Below are 15,598 nucleotides of genomic sequence, written 5' to 3' on the forward strand. Positions count from 1 at the left end.
CTGAGGCAGGAGAATGGCGTGAACCCGGGAGGCGGAGCTTGCAGTGAGCTGAGATCCAGCCACTGCACTCCAGCCTGGGCGACAGAGTGAGACTCCACCTCAAAAAAATAAAATAAAATAAAATACACTTTGGGAGGCCAGGGTGGGAGGATTGCTTGCATCTAGGAGTTCATGACCAGCCTGGGCAACATACCAAGACTTTGTCTCTACCAAAAACAAAAATTTTAAATTTAAAATTAAAAAAAAGAAAAATTAGCCAGGCTTGGTGGCATACACCTGTAGTCCCAACTACTTGGGAGGCTGAGACAGGAGGATGGCTTGAGCCCAGGAGGTCAAGTCTGCAGTGAGCTGCCACTGCACTCAGCCTGAGTGACAGCAAGACCTTGTCGCAAAAAATAATAGTAAGATATCCATCAATAGGAGACAGGTTTCATAAATTGGGATATATCGCCAGGCCGGGCGCGGTGGCTCAAGCCTGTAATCCCAGCACTTTGGGAGGCCGAGACGGGCGGATCACGAGGTCAGGAGTTCGAGACCATCCTGGTGAACACGGTGAAACCCCGTCTCTACTAAAAAATACAAAAACTAGCCGGGCGTGGTGGCGGGCGCCTGTAGTCCCAGCTACTCAGGAGGCTGAGGCAGGAGAATGGCGTGAACCCGGGAGGCGGAGCTTGTAGTGAGCTGAGATCCAGCCACTGCACTCCAGCCTGGGCGGCAGAGCAAGACTCCATCTCAAAAAAAAATAAAAAATAAAAAATAAAAATAAATTGGGATATATCCTTACAATAGAATACTAGGCACCTGTAAAAATAAGAAAATTGATCGGGCGCGGTGGCTCAAGCCTGTAATCCCAGCACTTTGGGAGGCCGAGACGGGCGGATCACGAGGTCAGGAGATCGAGACCATCCTGGCTAACACGGTGAAACCCCGTCTCTACTAAAAAATACAAAAACTAGCCGGGCGAGGTGGCGGGCGCCTGTAGTCCCAGCTACTCCGGAGGCTGAGACAGGAGAATGGCGTAAACCCGGGAGGCGGAGCTTGCAGTGAGCTGAGATCCGGCCACTGGACTCCAGCCTGGGTGGCAGAGCAAGACTCCGTCTCAAAAAAAAAAAAAAGAAAATTATCTATATGCTCAGAAATATTTCTGGCCGGGTGCAGTGGCTCATGCCTGCAATCCCAGCACTTTGGGAGGCCAGCGTAGGCAGATCACTTGAGGTCAAGAGTTCGAGACCAGCCTGACCAACATGGTGAAACCCCATCTCTACTAAAAATACAAAAAGTAGCTGGGCATGGTGGTGGGCACCTGTAATTCCAGCTACTTGGGAGGCTGATGCAGGAGAATCACTTGAACCTGGGAGGCAAAGGTTGCAGTGAGCTGAGATCGTGCCACTGCACTCCAGCCTGGGAGACAGAGTGAGACTACGTCTCAAACAGAGAAAAAAAACAAAAAGGCCAGAGTGGTGCCTCATGTCTGTAATCCCAGCACTCTGGGAGGCCAAGGTGGGTGGATCACCTGAGATCAGGAGTTCGAGACCAGCCTGGCCAATGTGGTGAAACCCTGTCTCTACTAAAAAAAATCCAAAAAGTAGCCAGGCATGGTGGCATATGTCTGTAATCCCAGCTATGCAGGAGAATCACTTGAACCCAGGAGGTGGAGGTTGCGGTGAGCTGAGATTGTGCCACTGCACCCCAGTCTGGAAGACAAAGTGAGACTCTGTCTCAAAAAGAAAAATATATATATGGCCGGGCGCGGTGGCTCAAGCCTGTAATCCCAGCACTTTGGGAGGCCGAGACGGGCGGATCACGAGGTCAGGAGATCGAGACCATCCTGGCTAACACTGTGAAACCCCTCTCTACTAAAAATATACAAAAAATTAGCCGGGCGAGATGGCGGGCGCCTGTAGTCCCAGCTACTCGGGAGGCTGAGGCGAGAGAATGGCGTAAACCCGGGAGGCGGAGCTTGCAGTGAGCTGAGATCCGGCCACTGCACTCCAGCTGGGCGACAGAGCGAGGACTCCGTCTCAAAAAAAAAAAAAAAAAAAAAAAAAAAAAAAAAAAAAAAAAAAAAAAAAAGAAAAATATATATATATATATTTCAAGACTGCTAAGGGAAATAACAAAATACAGAATAGATATATTTATATACTATTATATAAATAGTATATAAATATATATATATATATATATTTTTAGACAGAGTTTCACTCTTGTTGCCCAGGCTAGAGTGCAATGGTGCAATCTCAGTTTACCACAACCCCTGCCTCCCAGGTTCAAGTGATACTCCTGCCTCAGCCTCCCTAGTAGCTGGGATTAGAGGCATGTGCCACCACGCCAGGCTAATTTTATATTTTTTAGTGGAGACGGGGTTTCTCCGTGTTGGTCAGGCTGGTCTCGAACACCCGACCTCAAGTAATCCACCTGCCTCAGCCTCCCAAAGTGCTGGGATTACAGGCGTGAGCCACCATGTCCAGCTTATACTACCATATTTTTACTGCTTCTTTTCTATGTTTATGTGTTTAGATACACAAATATCACTGTGCTGTAAGTGCCTACAGTGTTCAGAACAGGAACATGCCATATAGTTTTGTAGTCTAGGATCAATAAGCTACACCATATAGCCTAGGTGTATAGTAGGCTAAACCATCTAGGTTTGTGTAAGTAAACTCTATGATATTCATACAACAAAATGACTTAACGATGCATTTCTGAGAGCACATCCCCATATTTAAGCAGTTCATGACTGTAGTGCTAAGTAGTGGCAAGCATATGCATAAAGAAACTCTAGACCGGCACGGTGGCTCATGCCTGTAATCCCAGCAATTTGGGAGGCTGAGGGGGGCAGATCACTTGAGGTCAGGAGTTTGAGACCAGCCTGGCCAACATGGCGAAATCCCACCTCTACTAAAAATACAAAAATTAGGCAGGCATGGTGTTCTGCGCCTGTAGTCCCAGATACTCAGGAGGCTGAGGCAGGAGAATCACTTGAATCTGGGAGTCGGAGGTTGCAGTGAGCTGAGATTACACCACCGCACGCACTCCAGGCTGGGAGACAGAGAGAGACTCCATCTCAAAAAAAAAAAGAAGGAAGGAAGGAAGGAAGGAGACAGAAAGAAAGAGAGAGAGAGAGAGAGAAAGAAAGGAAGGAAAGTCTAGAAAAATGTACAGGGAATCAATAACAGTGGTTATATTTTGGGGTTTGACAACATAACAACAGGAACAGGAGCTGGGAGGAGCTTATCACTAGACACTTTCTATATGTTTTTCTATTTTTAAACCATGGAAGTGTATTACCTATTCAACAATTAAACCAGCTGCTATAGACTAAAAGTTTGTGTCCCCACAAAATGTATGCCTTGAAGCCTAATCCTCAGGGGAGGAGACCAGGAGGTTGGGCTTTGAGGAGGTGATCATGTTATGAGGGTGAAGCCTTCATGAATGGGGTTAATGTTCTTTTAAAAGAGACCCCAGGCTAGGCACGGTGGCTCATGCCTGTAATCCCAGCACTTTGGGAGACCGAAGCAGGCAGATCACCTGACGTCAGCAGTTTGAGACCAGCCTGGCCAACATGTGAAACCCCATCTCTACTGAAAATACAAAAATTAGGCAGGCATGGTGTTCTGCGCCTGTAGTCCCAGATACTCAGGAGGCTGAGGCAGGAGAATCACTTGAATCTGGGAGTCGGAGGTTGCAGTGAGCTGAGATTACACCACCGCACGCACTCCAGGCTGGGAGACAGAGAGAGACTCCATCTCAAAAAAAAAAAGAAGGAAGGAAGGAAGGAAGGAGACAGAAAGAAAGAGAGAGAGAGAGAGAGAGAAAGAAAGGAAGGAAAGTCTAGAAAAATGTACAGGGAATCAATAACAGTGGTTATATTTTGGGGTTTGACAACATAACAACAGGAACAGGAGCTGGGAGGAGCTTATCACTAGACACTTTCTATATGTTTTTCTATTTTTAAACCATGGAAGTGTATTACCTATTCAACAATTAAACCAGCTGCTATAGACTAAAAGTTTGTGTCCCCACAAAATGTATGCCTTGAAGCCTAATCCTCAAGGGGAGGAGACCAGGAGGTTGGGCTTTGAGGAGGTGATCATGTTATGAGGGTGAAGCCTTCATGAATGGGGTTAATGTTCTTTTAAAAGAGACCCCAGGCTAGGCACGGTGGCTCATGCCTGTAATCCCAGCACTTTGGGAGACCGAAGCAGGCAGATCACCTGACGTCAGCAGTTTGAGACCAGCCTGGCCAACATGTGAAACCCCATCTCTACTGAAAATACAAAAATTAGCCAGGCATGGTGGTGGCGGGTGCCTGTAGTCCCAGCTACTTGGGAAGCTGAGGCAGGAGAATTTCTTGAACCCAGGAAGCGGAGGTTGCAGTGAGCTGAGAGCATACCATTGCACTCCAGCCTGGGTGACAGAGCGAAACTCCATCTCAAAAAAATTAATTAATTAATTAACTAATTAAAAAATAAAAGAGACCCCACAAAACTGCTTCACCTCTTCTGCCATGTGAGGTTATAGCCAGAAGACAGCCATCCATGAACAAAGAAGCAGCCCCTCACCAGATACTGAATACGCACACCAGTGCTTTTATCTTGGACTTCCCAGGCCCCAGAATTATTTTTTGTTTTTTTGTTTTTTGTTTTTTGTTTTTTTTTGAGACGGAGTCTCACTCTGTCACCGAGGCTGGAGTACAATGGCACGATCTCAGCTCACTGCAACCTCCAGCTCCCGAGTTCAAGAGATTCTCCCATCTCAGCTTCCCTAGTAGCTGGGATTACAGGCATGTGCCACCACACCTGGCTAATTTTGTATTTTTAGTAGAGATGAGGTTTCTCCACGTTGCTCAGGTTGGTCTCAAACTCCCGACCTCAGGTGATCCGCCTGCCTCAGGCTCCCAAAGTGTTGGGATTACAGGGGTGAGCCACAGCGCCTGGCCTGATTTTTGTATTCTTAGTAGAGACGGAGTTTCACCATATTGACCAGGCTGGTTTCGAACTCTTGACCTCGTGATCCATCCGCTTTGGCCTCCCAAAGTGCTGGGATTACAGAAGTGAGCCACCACGTCTGGCCTGACCCTGTTTTCTTAAAAACCAAAAACCTGGAAAAAAAACAAAATCTCTTGCAAATGTATTCTCAATCCAAGTCAATCCCCTGCAAAACTCAGACTCTGGAAGAATGAAAGCTATGCGCTATTTTCTCCACTCATTCATATTGTTGGTTTCACATAGATAGATAAAGCGCTTCATCCTACAGAACTGCTCTATCAGTTCATGATGTTTTCCTGGATCCTGGACCCCCGCCTTCCCCACCATGAGTCACCTCTGGATCAAGTCCATCTTCTACTTGGGATTTGGAACCCAGACAACCCTTTTCCCTTTTTAGCCTCTGCTGTGCTCTAAGCTATGTGATCTAAGACATGTCACTCACATTCTGGAAGTATTTGCTTCCTCATACACGAAATGGGGGAAATCTCTCTAATCCTGCGGTTTTGATTTCAGTGCTCACTAGTTCAAGACTTTTCTTCTTGTCTATGCCCCTTCACCCTCTTCCTTTGTCAATTTCCTTTTTCATAAGCTGTGGCTGCTGGTGAGTAAAAGAGTCATCTGAGTACAACTGCTTTTGCATGAGCTAGACTTGGAAGGGTGCAAATGGAAGCAGATTCATTTCTTCTCAGTAACTGCTCTTTTAGACTGTCCTGTTGCATCGTTCTGCCCTGATCCCAGAAGGAATCTCAGGCAGGTCCCAGAGACTCTCTTGGTCACTAATAAATTGATCACCTTTATCCGGTTATTTAAAAATCCAGCCTGATCCAAACAAAGACTTTATTGTCTCAATTGATTAAGGCTTCTTTCCTCTTTCTTTTCCCTTTTTTTGAGACGGAGTCTTGCTCTGTTGCACAGGCTGGAATGCAGTGGCTCGATCTCGGCTCACTGCAAACTCCACCTCCCAGGTTCAGGTGATTCTCCTGCCTCAGCCTCCCAAGTAGTTGGGATTACAGGTGCCTGCCACCAGGCCCAGCTAATTTTTGCATTTTTAGTAGAGACGGAGTTTCGCCATGTTGGGCAGGCTGGTCTTGAACTCCTGACCTTAGGTGATCTGCCCGACTTGGCTTCCCAAAGTGCTGGGATTACAGGCATGAGCCACTGTGCCCGCCCGCTTCTTTCCTCTTTCTGTAAATCAGGCCTGAGTTCAACTTCAGAGAAGCTGAGTTGGGCTTCTCCTTTTCAGTGGAGAAGGGCAGGAAGGAGGATGTCTTCCATTTCTTGCTTTTCCTCCTCCCTCTCCTGCCAGACTCTCTGCTGTCTAACCCAGTGGGGAGGAGAGACAGAATAAAGAAAAAAAAAATCTGCATTACTGGTATGGTTGGAATCTGTCATGTGTGTCTCTTGGTTGAGGCAGAGATCACACTTTGAGATTGTTTTCCCCAAGGCATTTTCCACTGTTGTTGTTGTTGTTGTTGCTGTTTTCTTTTTTTGAAGAGACAAGATCTTGCTTTATCACTCACTGCAGTCTTGAACTCCCGAGCTCAAGTGATCCTCCTGTGTCAGCTTCCTGAGTAGCTGGGACTACCATGCCTGGCTAATTATTTTTATTTTTGATAGATGCAGAGTCTTGCTACATTGCCCAGGCTGGCCTCAAACTCCTGGCCACAAGTGATCTTCCTATCTCAGCCTCCCAAAGTGCTGAAATTACAGGCATGAGCCACTGCTCTCAGCCCTCCATTGGTTTTTAAATAATCTCCTCATGGGTTACCTTCACCATGAATTTTTCTTCCGAGTTACCGTACAGCTGACTCACAGGAACCCCTCCTTAGCCCTAGGCATCTGGTGGTAAATGTTCTTTCAAGAAGGAGCATTAGGATGCATGACCTGTGAGGCCATAGACAGCAACCAAATCTAGCCCTTGTCAAATGGTTACACATCTGGTCCACCTATACCTCTGATCAACCTGGCAGAAAAACTGCTATCAGCAGAGACCCTCTGTCCATACTCAGTGACCATGGACAGCTTCTGATTGCCCCTCACCTTTAGGCATGCTTAAGTCCAAGTCCAGTACTAGCCCCTCTGTCTCTCCAAACACAAAAGTCAAGTTCGAGGAACGGTTCTGAGAAACTCTCTTCACTTGGCCATAATTAACAAAGCAACAGTTCCTTCTGCCACCAGAGAGTGTGCACCAAGGATGGGCAGCGCAACCTGGTACCAACTCTCTAAAGAAATTCTCTTCTCTCTCTCTCTCTCTTTTTTTTTTTTTTTTTTGAGATGGAGTTTCACTCTTGATGCCCAGGCTGGTGTGCAATGGCATGATCTCAGCTCACTGCAACCTCCACCTCCCAAGTTCAAGCGATTATCTTGCCTCCGTCTACGGAGGAACTGGGACTACAGGCGCGCACCACTGAGCCTGGCTAATTTTTGTACTTTTTTAAGAGACAGGGTTTCACTATGTTGGTCAGGCTAGTCTCAAACTCCTGATCTCATGATCCGCCCTCCTCAACCTCCCAAAGTGCTGGGATTACAGGCATGAGCCACAACACTCGGACCCCTTGCCCTCATTTTTGACAGATAGTTTGCTAGACACAGATCCTTGGTTGATAAGTTTTCTCCTTCAGCACTTTGAATATGCCATCCCACTGCCTTCTGGCCTCCACTGTTTCTCATGAGGAGTCACCTATTCATCATATCAGGGCCTCCTTTTCAGTGATGAGTCATTCTTCTCCTGCTGTTTCAAGATTTTCTCTTTGGCTTTCAGGATTTTATCATAATGCATCTGAGTGGATCTCTGTTTTGTGTTCATTCTACTTGGGTTCATTTTGTTTTGTTTTGTTTTGTTTTTGAGAGGGAGTCTCGCTCTGTTACCCAGGCTGGAGTGCAGTGACGCGATCTCGGCTCACTGCAAGCTCCGCCTCCCGGGTTCACGCCATTCTCCTGCCTCAGCCTCCCGAGTAGCTGGGACTACAGGCGCCCGCCACCACGCCTGGATAATTTTTTATATTTTTAGTAGAGACGGGGTTTCACCGTGTTAACCAGGATGTTCTCGATCTCCTGACCTCATAATCCGCCTGACTCGGCCTCCCAAAGTGCTGGGATTACAGGCATGAGCCACTGTGCCTGGCCTCTACTTGGGTTCATTGCATCTCTTGGATGTGTAGATTAATGTTTTCCATCAAATTTAGATCATTTTAGATATATTTTTCCTTTGATTTTTTTTCTTGCCCTTTTCTCTCCTCTCCTCTGGTATTCCCATCAGCTGTATTTTGATGAGCTCAATGATGTCCAAAATTTCTCTGAGGCTCTGTTCATTTTTTATCATGGTAAATATACATAACAAAATTTACCATTTAAACCACTTTTACATGTACAATTCTGTAGCATTAAGTATATTCACAAATTTGTTCAATCATCACCACTATCCATTTACAGAAATTTTTCATCATCCAAACAGAAACTCTATACCCATTAAAGACTAGCTCCCCACTCCCCTCTTCCCCAACCCCTGTTAATCTCTATTATTCTTTCTGTCTCTAAATCTGGCCAACTTTTATAGTATGATCATAACAACCCCCTTTTCATCAGGTTTTCATGGAGGGTAGGAGGGGTAATTCTTTGACTTAAAAATATAATTTGAAGAAAATGACTGCTTAGGAGAGAAAGAAAGATAGTGAGACAGAGAGAGAAAAGAAAGAAGAAAGAAGAAGAAGAGGAGGAGGAAGGGGAAGGAGAAGGAGAAGGAGAAGAAAAGAAAGAAAGAAAGAAAAAGAAAGAAAGGAGAAAGGAAGGAAGAAGAAGAAGAAAGAAAGAAGAAAGGAAGAGAGAGAGAGAGAGAAAGAAAGAAAGAAAGAAAGAAAGAAAGAGAAAGAAAGAAAGAGAAAGAGAAAGAAAGAAAGAGAAAGGCAGGCAGGAGGGAGGAAGGAAAGAAGGAAGGAGGGAAGGAAAAGGAAGAAGGAAGGAGGGAGGAAAGTAGAGAGGGAAGAAGGGAGGGAAAAAGAAAGCTATGAAAACCATTGACCACAGGTCGAGATGGGAATGGGGATAATTCATCATTTTTTCTACCCTGACGTAACTCCCGAGAGTTGTAGACTATTCATTGGCTTTCACAGATTTGTCAAGAGGACAAATCTCAGCTTAATTAGCAAAGGATAAAATCGTGAAATTAGTGGATTCTCTAATTTGGGCATGCCTCAGAGATGAATATGATTGCAAGGGCAGGTTTGGAAAAGGGAATGATGCCTGAATATATTGGTTTTCCCAAAGATTTTGGACCTCAAAGTTTGGGCTTTTAAGGAACTACCATTTAAATCTGCAGTTTGCTGTAAAGATGGTTAAAAGAGTTCTTTAGTCAGGCACGGTGGCTCATGCCTATAATCCCACCACATTGGGAGGCTGAGGCAGGCAGATCTCCCGAGGTCAGGAATTTGAGACAGCCTGGCCAATGTGGTGAAAACCCATCTCTACTAAAAATACAAAAATTAGCCAGGCGTGGTGGCACGTGCCTGTAATCCCAGCTACTGGGGAGGCTGAGGCAGGAGAATTGCTTGAACCCAGGAGGCAGAGGTTGCAGGCAGCCACTGCTCTCCAGCCTGGCCAACAAGAGCGGAAACTCCGTATCAAAAAAAAAAAGAGTTCATTGTGCAGAATTGAACATGTTTGTCAAATAATAGGCTGGCCAGCCACAGAGAGAAGCTCCTATTATAGTCAAAAGCGATTCAAAAGTATTAATGTGGGCTGGGTGCAGTGGCTCATGCCTGTAATCCTAGCACTTTGGGAGGCAGAGGTGCGTGGATCACTTGAGGCCAAGCGTTCAAGACCAGCCTGGACAACATGATGAAACCCCATCTCTACTAAAAATACAAAGATTAGCCGAGTGTGGTGGCACACGCCTGTAATCCCAGCTACTTGGGAGGCTGAGGCAGGAGAATCACTTGAACCAGGGAGGCAGAGGTTGCAGTGAGCCAAGATCACACTACTGCACTCCAGCCTGGGTGATAAAGTGAGATTCCATCTCAAAAAGAAAAAAGAAAAAAATTATACTGCATTTGAAGTGCATTCAAAAACTATGAGAACACGATGTTAGGTGTGAGCTTGTGAAAACAAAAGCAGACAAAACTTATGAGAACACTTGTACCTCCCTAGCCTGTGGGGCATGGTGTATAGCCTCTTTCAGGACTGATGGTACATGCCCCTTTGAATATTCACTGTGGAAAATCTTTTTTAGCAAGCATAGCTAAATTTTATCTGCTCCTCTAAACATTTGCCAGAAGGAGAAATAGTTTATTTTCAGGTTCAGGCTCTACAAATTCTCTTTCTTTTCTTTCTTTCTTTTCTTTTCTTTTTTTTTTTTTCCTTTTCCAGACAGAGTCTCACTGTATCTCCCAGGCTGGAGTGCAGTAGCATGATCTCGGCTCACCACCACCTCCACCTCCCAGGTTCAAGCAATTCTCCAGCCTCAGCCTCCCGAGTAGTTGAGATTACGGGTGCCTGCCACCACGACCAGCTAATTTTTGTATTTTTTAGTAGAGACGAGGTTTCACCATGTTGGCCAGGCGGGTCTTGAACACCTGACCTCAGGTCATCCACCTGCCTCAGCCTCCCAAAATGTTGGGATTACAGGCATGAGCCACCGCACTGGGCCCTCTTCTCCCTCCTTTTCCCTTTTCCTTTCTTTCTTTTTTTTCTTTCTTTTTTTTATTTGACAGTCTCACTCTGTTGCTCAGGCTGGACTGCAGAGGCTTGGCTCACTGCAACTTCCACATCCTGGGTTCAAGAGATTCTTGTGCCTCAGCCTCCCGAGTAGCTGGGATTACAGATGCACACCACTACACCCGGATAATTTTTTGTATTTTTAGTAGAGATGGGGTTTCATCATGTTGGCCAGGCTGGTCTCGAACCCCTGCCCTCAAGTGATCAGCCCACATTGGCCTCCCCAAGTATTGGGATTACAGGCATGAGCCACCACACCTGGCTTCTACACATTTTATGAGCAATAAATAATGTTGATAATCTCTCAGTTTTCTTCTTTCTTCCTGTATCTTCCTCCCCAATGGTCCTGCAGCAGTTTTAATTCCATTCCCATCACCAGTTGATCAGAAACCTAGTATTTTTAGGAAGGTAGCAGCCTTTATTTATTTTTTTTTTTATAGTTTTATTTTTATTTTTACTTATTTATTTATTTATTTTTGAGACAGAGTTTCACTCTTGTTGCCCAGGCTGGAGTGCAATGGCATGATCCCGGCTCACCGCAAGCTCCACCTCCCGAGTTCAAGTGATTCTCCCGCCTCAGCCTCCGGAGTAGCTGGGATTACAGGCATGTGCCACCATGCCCAACTAATTTTGTATTTTTAGTAGAGCTGGGGTTTCTCCATGTTGGTCAGTCTCCATGTGGAGACAGAATTTTGCCATGTTGCCCGGGCTGGCCTTGAACTCCTGGGCTCAAGTGATGTGTCTGCCTCAGCCTTCCAACGTGCTGGGACTACAGGTGGGAGCCACCATATCCAGCCTGCATACTTTTTATGTTATCAGAAATGCTATCTTTCTCTTTGGTTACATTTCTTGATCATGGTGTCTCCCCAGCCAGGTAAGTATCTCTTTGATTAAATTTCTTTTTTTCTCTTTTTTTTTTTTTGAGACGGAGTCTCACTCTGTGGCCCAGGCTGGCGTGCAGCAGTGGTGCAATCTCGGCTCACCGCAAGCTCCGCTTCCCGGATTCACGCCATTCTCCTGCCTCGCCCTCCCGAGTAGCTGGAACTACAGGCACCCGCCACCCCGCCCAGCTAATTTTTTGTATTTTTAGTAGAGATAGGATTTCACCGTGTTAGTCAGGATAGTCTCAATCTCCTGATTCGCCCGCCTCGGCCTCCCAAAGGGCTGGGATTAGAGCCGTGAGCCACCGCACCCGGCGTATTATATTTCTTAACTGGCTGTTGCTGGTGTATAAAAATACAAAACATTGGCTGGGCATGGCTTATTTCTGTAATCCCAGCACTGTGGGAGGCCGAGGCAGGCAGATCACTTCAGGTCAGGAGTTCAAGACCAGGCTGGCCAACAGGGCGAAACCCTGTCTCTATTAAATACAAAAATTAGGCCGGTCGGTGGTTCACGCCTGTAATCCCAGCACTTTGGGGGGCTGAGGCGGGGGGATCACCTGAGGTCAGGAGTTCGAGACCAGCCTGGCCAACATGGTAAAACCCTGCCTCTACAACGAATACAAAAATTAGCTGGGTGTGGTGGTAGGCGCCTGTAATCCCAGCTACTCAGGAGGCTGAGGCAGGAGAATCACTTGAACCTGGGAGGCGGAGGTTGCAGTGAGCCGAGAATGCACCACTGTACTCTAGCCCCGGCAACAAGAGTGAAACTCTGTCTCAAAAAAAAAAAAAAAAAAAAAAAACCCCAAAAATTAGCTGGGTGTGGTGGCACGTACCTGTAGGCCCAGCTACTCAGGAAGCTGAGGCAGGAGAATCCCTTGAACCTGAGAGGCAGAGGTTACAGTGAGCTAAGATTGTGCCACTGTACCCCAGGCTGGGTGATAGAGTGAGACTCCATCTCAATAATAAAAATAAAAATATAAATAAAAAATATTTTTGCACATTTAGTGTTTTTTGTTTGTTTGTTTTTGTTTGTTTGTTTTAAGATGGAGTCTCACTCTGTTGACCAGGCTGGCGTGCAGTGGCGCAATCTTGGCTCACTGCAACCTCTGCCTCTCGTGTTCAGGAGATTCTCTGCCTCAGCCTCCTGAGTATCTGGGACTACAGGCGCTTGCCACCACGCCCGGCTAACTTTTGTATTTTTAGTAGGGACGGGGTTTCACCATGTTGGCCAAGGTGGTCTCGCACTCCTAGCCTCAAAGGATCCACCTGCCTCAGCCTCCCAAAGTGCTGGGATTACAGGCGTGAGCCACCACGCCCAGGCCCTGCTTTCAACATGATGTGTATGCAGTAGATTAGCACTCTTTAAGGGAAGTGTCTAACCTGATGGGCCTGAAGACAAATACACAGAATCCTGTACATCCCTTCATGGACAAGGCAATTAGCTGATGAGGCAATCTCGTCTATCCCTTCATGGACGAGAGATCATCCCTCCACAGGAGTGAGGCCCTGAAGCCCAGAGAAGGCTATGGACTGGGAGAAACTTGCACAGGGTCCGAGGGAGACAGGTCCAGCGTATAGATAGAGCCCAAGACTGGAGGTCACTGTGGTACTAAAGATAGCAGGAGTAAATGGCAGCACATCATGCCCCCAAACTGGCCAGGACTAGCTATACTGAGTGAGGCCAGCATGGCAGAGGACAAAACAGGCAAGGAATTATTTCCCCCGCCACACTAAGTCAGCTTTAGTTATGGACAAATTTGCAATTTTTTTATTTTTTTAAGACAGAGTTTTGTTCTTGTTGCCCAGGCTGAAGTGCAATGGTGCAATCTCAGCTCACTGCAACCTCTGCCTCCCAGGTTCAAGCGATTCTCCTGCCTCAGCCTTCCAAGTAGCTGGGATTACAGGCATGTGCCACCAAGCCCAGCTAATTTTGTAGTTTTAGTAGAGATGGAGTTTCACCATGTTGGCCAGCCTGGTCTTGAACTCCTGACCTCAGGTCATCCACCCGCCTCAGCCTCTCAAAGTGCTGGAATTACAGGCATGACCCACTGTGTCCAGTCCTCTGTCATCTATTTCTTGACACCAATAACAGACAACTGCTCTAGTCCGTAATTAGTTTTCTTTTTTTTTTTTTTTTTTTTTTGAGACGGAGTCTCGCTCTGTCGCCCAGGCTGGAGTGCTGTGGCCGGATCTCGGCTCACTGCAAGCTCCGCCTCCCGGGTTCACGCCATTCTCCTGCCTCAGCCTCCCAAGCAGCTGGGACTACAGGCGTCCACCACCTCGCCCGGCTAGTTTTTTGTATTTTTTAGTAGAGACGGGGTTTCACCGTGTTAGCCAGGATGGTCTCGATCTCCTGACCTCGTGATCCGCCCGCCTCGGCCTCCCAAAGTGCTGGGATTACAGGCTTGAGCCACCGCGCCCGGCCGAGTTTTCAAAAAATATTTTTCTTACTTAAAATGTATTATTTAAATATAAAATTAGCACATGCAAATTTATAGTTAAAACATTCATGAATTTGGTCTGGGCCCTGTAGCTCATGCCTGTAATCCCAGCACTTTGGGAGGCTGAGGCAGGTGGATCACCTGAGGTCAGGAGTTCGAGACCAGCCTGACCAATATGGTGAAACTAAAAATACAAAAATTAGCCAGGCCTGGTGACGTGAGCCTGTAATCCAAGCTACTCAGGAAGCTGAGGCAGGAGAATCACCAGAACCCAGGAGGCAGAGATTGCAGTGAGCCAAGATTGGGCCACTGTACTCCAGCCTGGGCAACACAGCAAGACTCTGCCTCAAAAATAAAATAAAATAAAAAAGAAATAGATAACATAAAATTCTTATGATTATTTGCCTGAAATGAATAAAGAATGTTTTCTGTATTACTCTTCTACAAATTAGTCAATACCATTCAATCTCAACTGTTATCACTATTGAAATAGTCTCAAAAATAAACTGCCCTTTCAAAAATCAAGCAAATGGAAAAGGAAAAATCTACATTCATTTCAAAAGTATAGCTGCCCTCATCTGAAAACTACTTCATCTTAAATTTCCTAATATGATCACGGCTGGCTGCTATTCACCACAGCTTCCAACAGCAGACTGGAGAGTGTCTTTCCAGAATTACTAGTATGTTTGCTTCAAGACAAATTATTTGACAAAGGTAGAGAATCCACTAAGAGTCTTTTTTTAAAGCATTTTATTTATCTTTTTTTTTTTTTTTGAGATAGTCTTGCTCCGTTGCCCAGGCTGGAGTGCAGTGGCGCCACTCAGCTCACCGGAACCTCCGCCTCCCAGGTTCAAGCTATTCTCTGCCTCAGCCTCCCGAGTAGCTGGGATTACAAGCACCCACCACTACGCCCGGCTAATTTTTGTATTTCTAGTAGAGACGGGGTTTCACCATCTTGGCCAGGCTGGTCTTGAACTCCTGATCTCATGATCCACCGGATCCACCTGCCTCGGCTTCCCAAAGTGCTGGGATTACAGGTGAGAGCCACCGCACCCGGCTATACTTCTTAGCTTACTTTTTTGTTACGCATACACATTAAGAACTTTTAAAAGTCCAAATTAAAGAAGCATGCCTAGACATCATTAAAATAGTTATCAATGCCCACTACAATCCTGTAGCTAAAATAGTTTACTTTAGAATGTCAGACTTGATTTTGTAATAGTCAGGACAGGACAGGCTAAACATTTGCTATATTAAGACCATGCATGTGTCCCTAGACCTAGTTCTTTCCTTACGTCTGTTTTTATAAATGCTGGTGATAAACTAGGTCTGATTAATACATAATCATTTCGTGTGATTATGTAACGGCTGTAATTCTAGGTTATCTTTGGTCAACCTTAAGAAAAACGGCAGTACAGGCCGGGCGCGGTGGCTCAAGCCTGTAATCCCAGCACTTTGGGAGGCTGAGGCGGCCGGATCGCGAGGTCAGGAGATGGAGACCATCCTGGCTAACGCGGTGAAACCCCGTCTCTACTAAGAAATACAAAAACCTAGCCAGGCGAGGTGGCGGGCG

General features: G+C 46.2%; 1 non-coding gene across 1 annotated transcript; it reads left to right on the forward strand.

The window, feature by feature from the left end:
• The first annotated feature begins 15,219 nt into the window (after window positions 1-15,219).
• Window positions 15,220-15,349, forward strand: LOC117077028. The gene has a single exon (XR_004434622.1). It is a non-coding gene; the product is annotated as a small nucleolar RNA SNORA72 (small nucleolar RNA).
• The last annotated feature ends 249 nt before the right edge of the window (window positions 15,350-15,598 follow it).

This window comes from Trachypithecus francoisi, unplaced genomic scaffold (genome assembly GCF_009764315.1).
Source record: "Trachypithecus francoisi isolate TF-2019V2 unplaced genomic scaffold, Tfra_2.0 Lachesis_group5, whole genome shotgun sequence".
NCBI lineage: Eukaryota > Metazoa > Chordata > Mammalia > Primates > Cercopithecidae > Trachypithecus > Trachypithecus francoisi.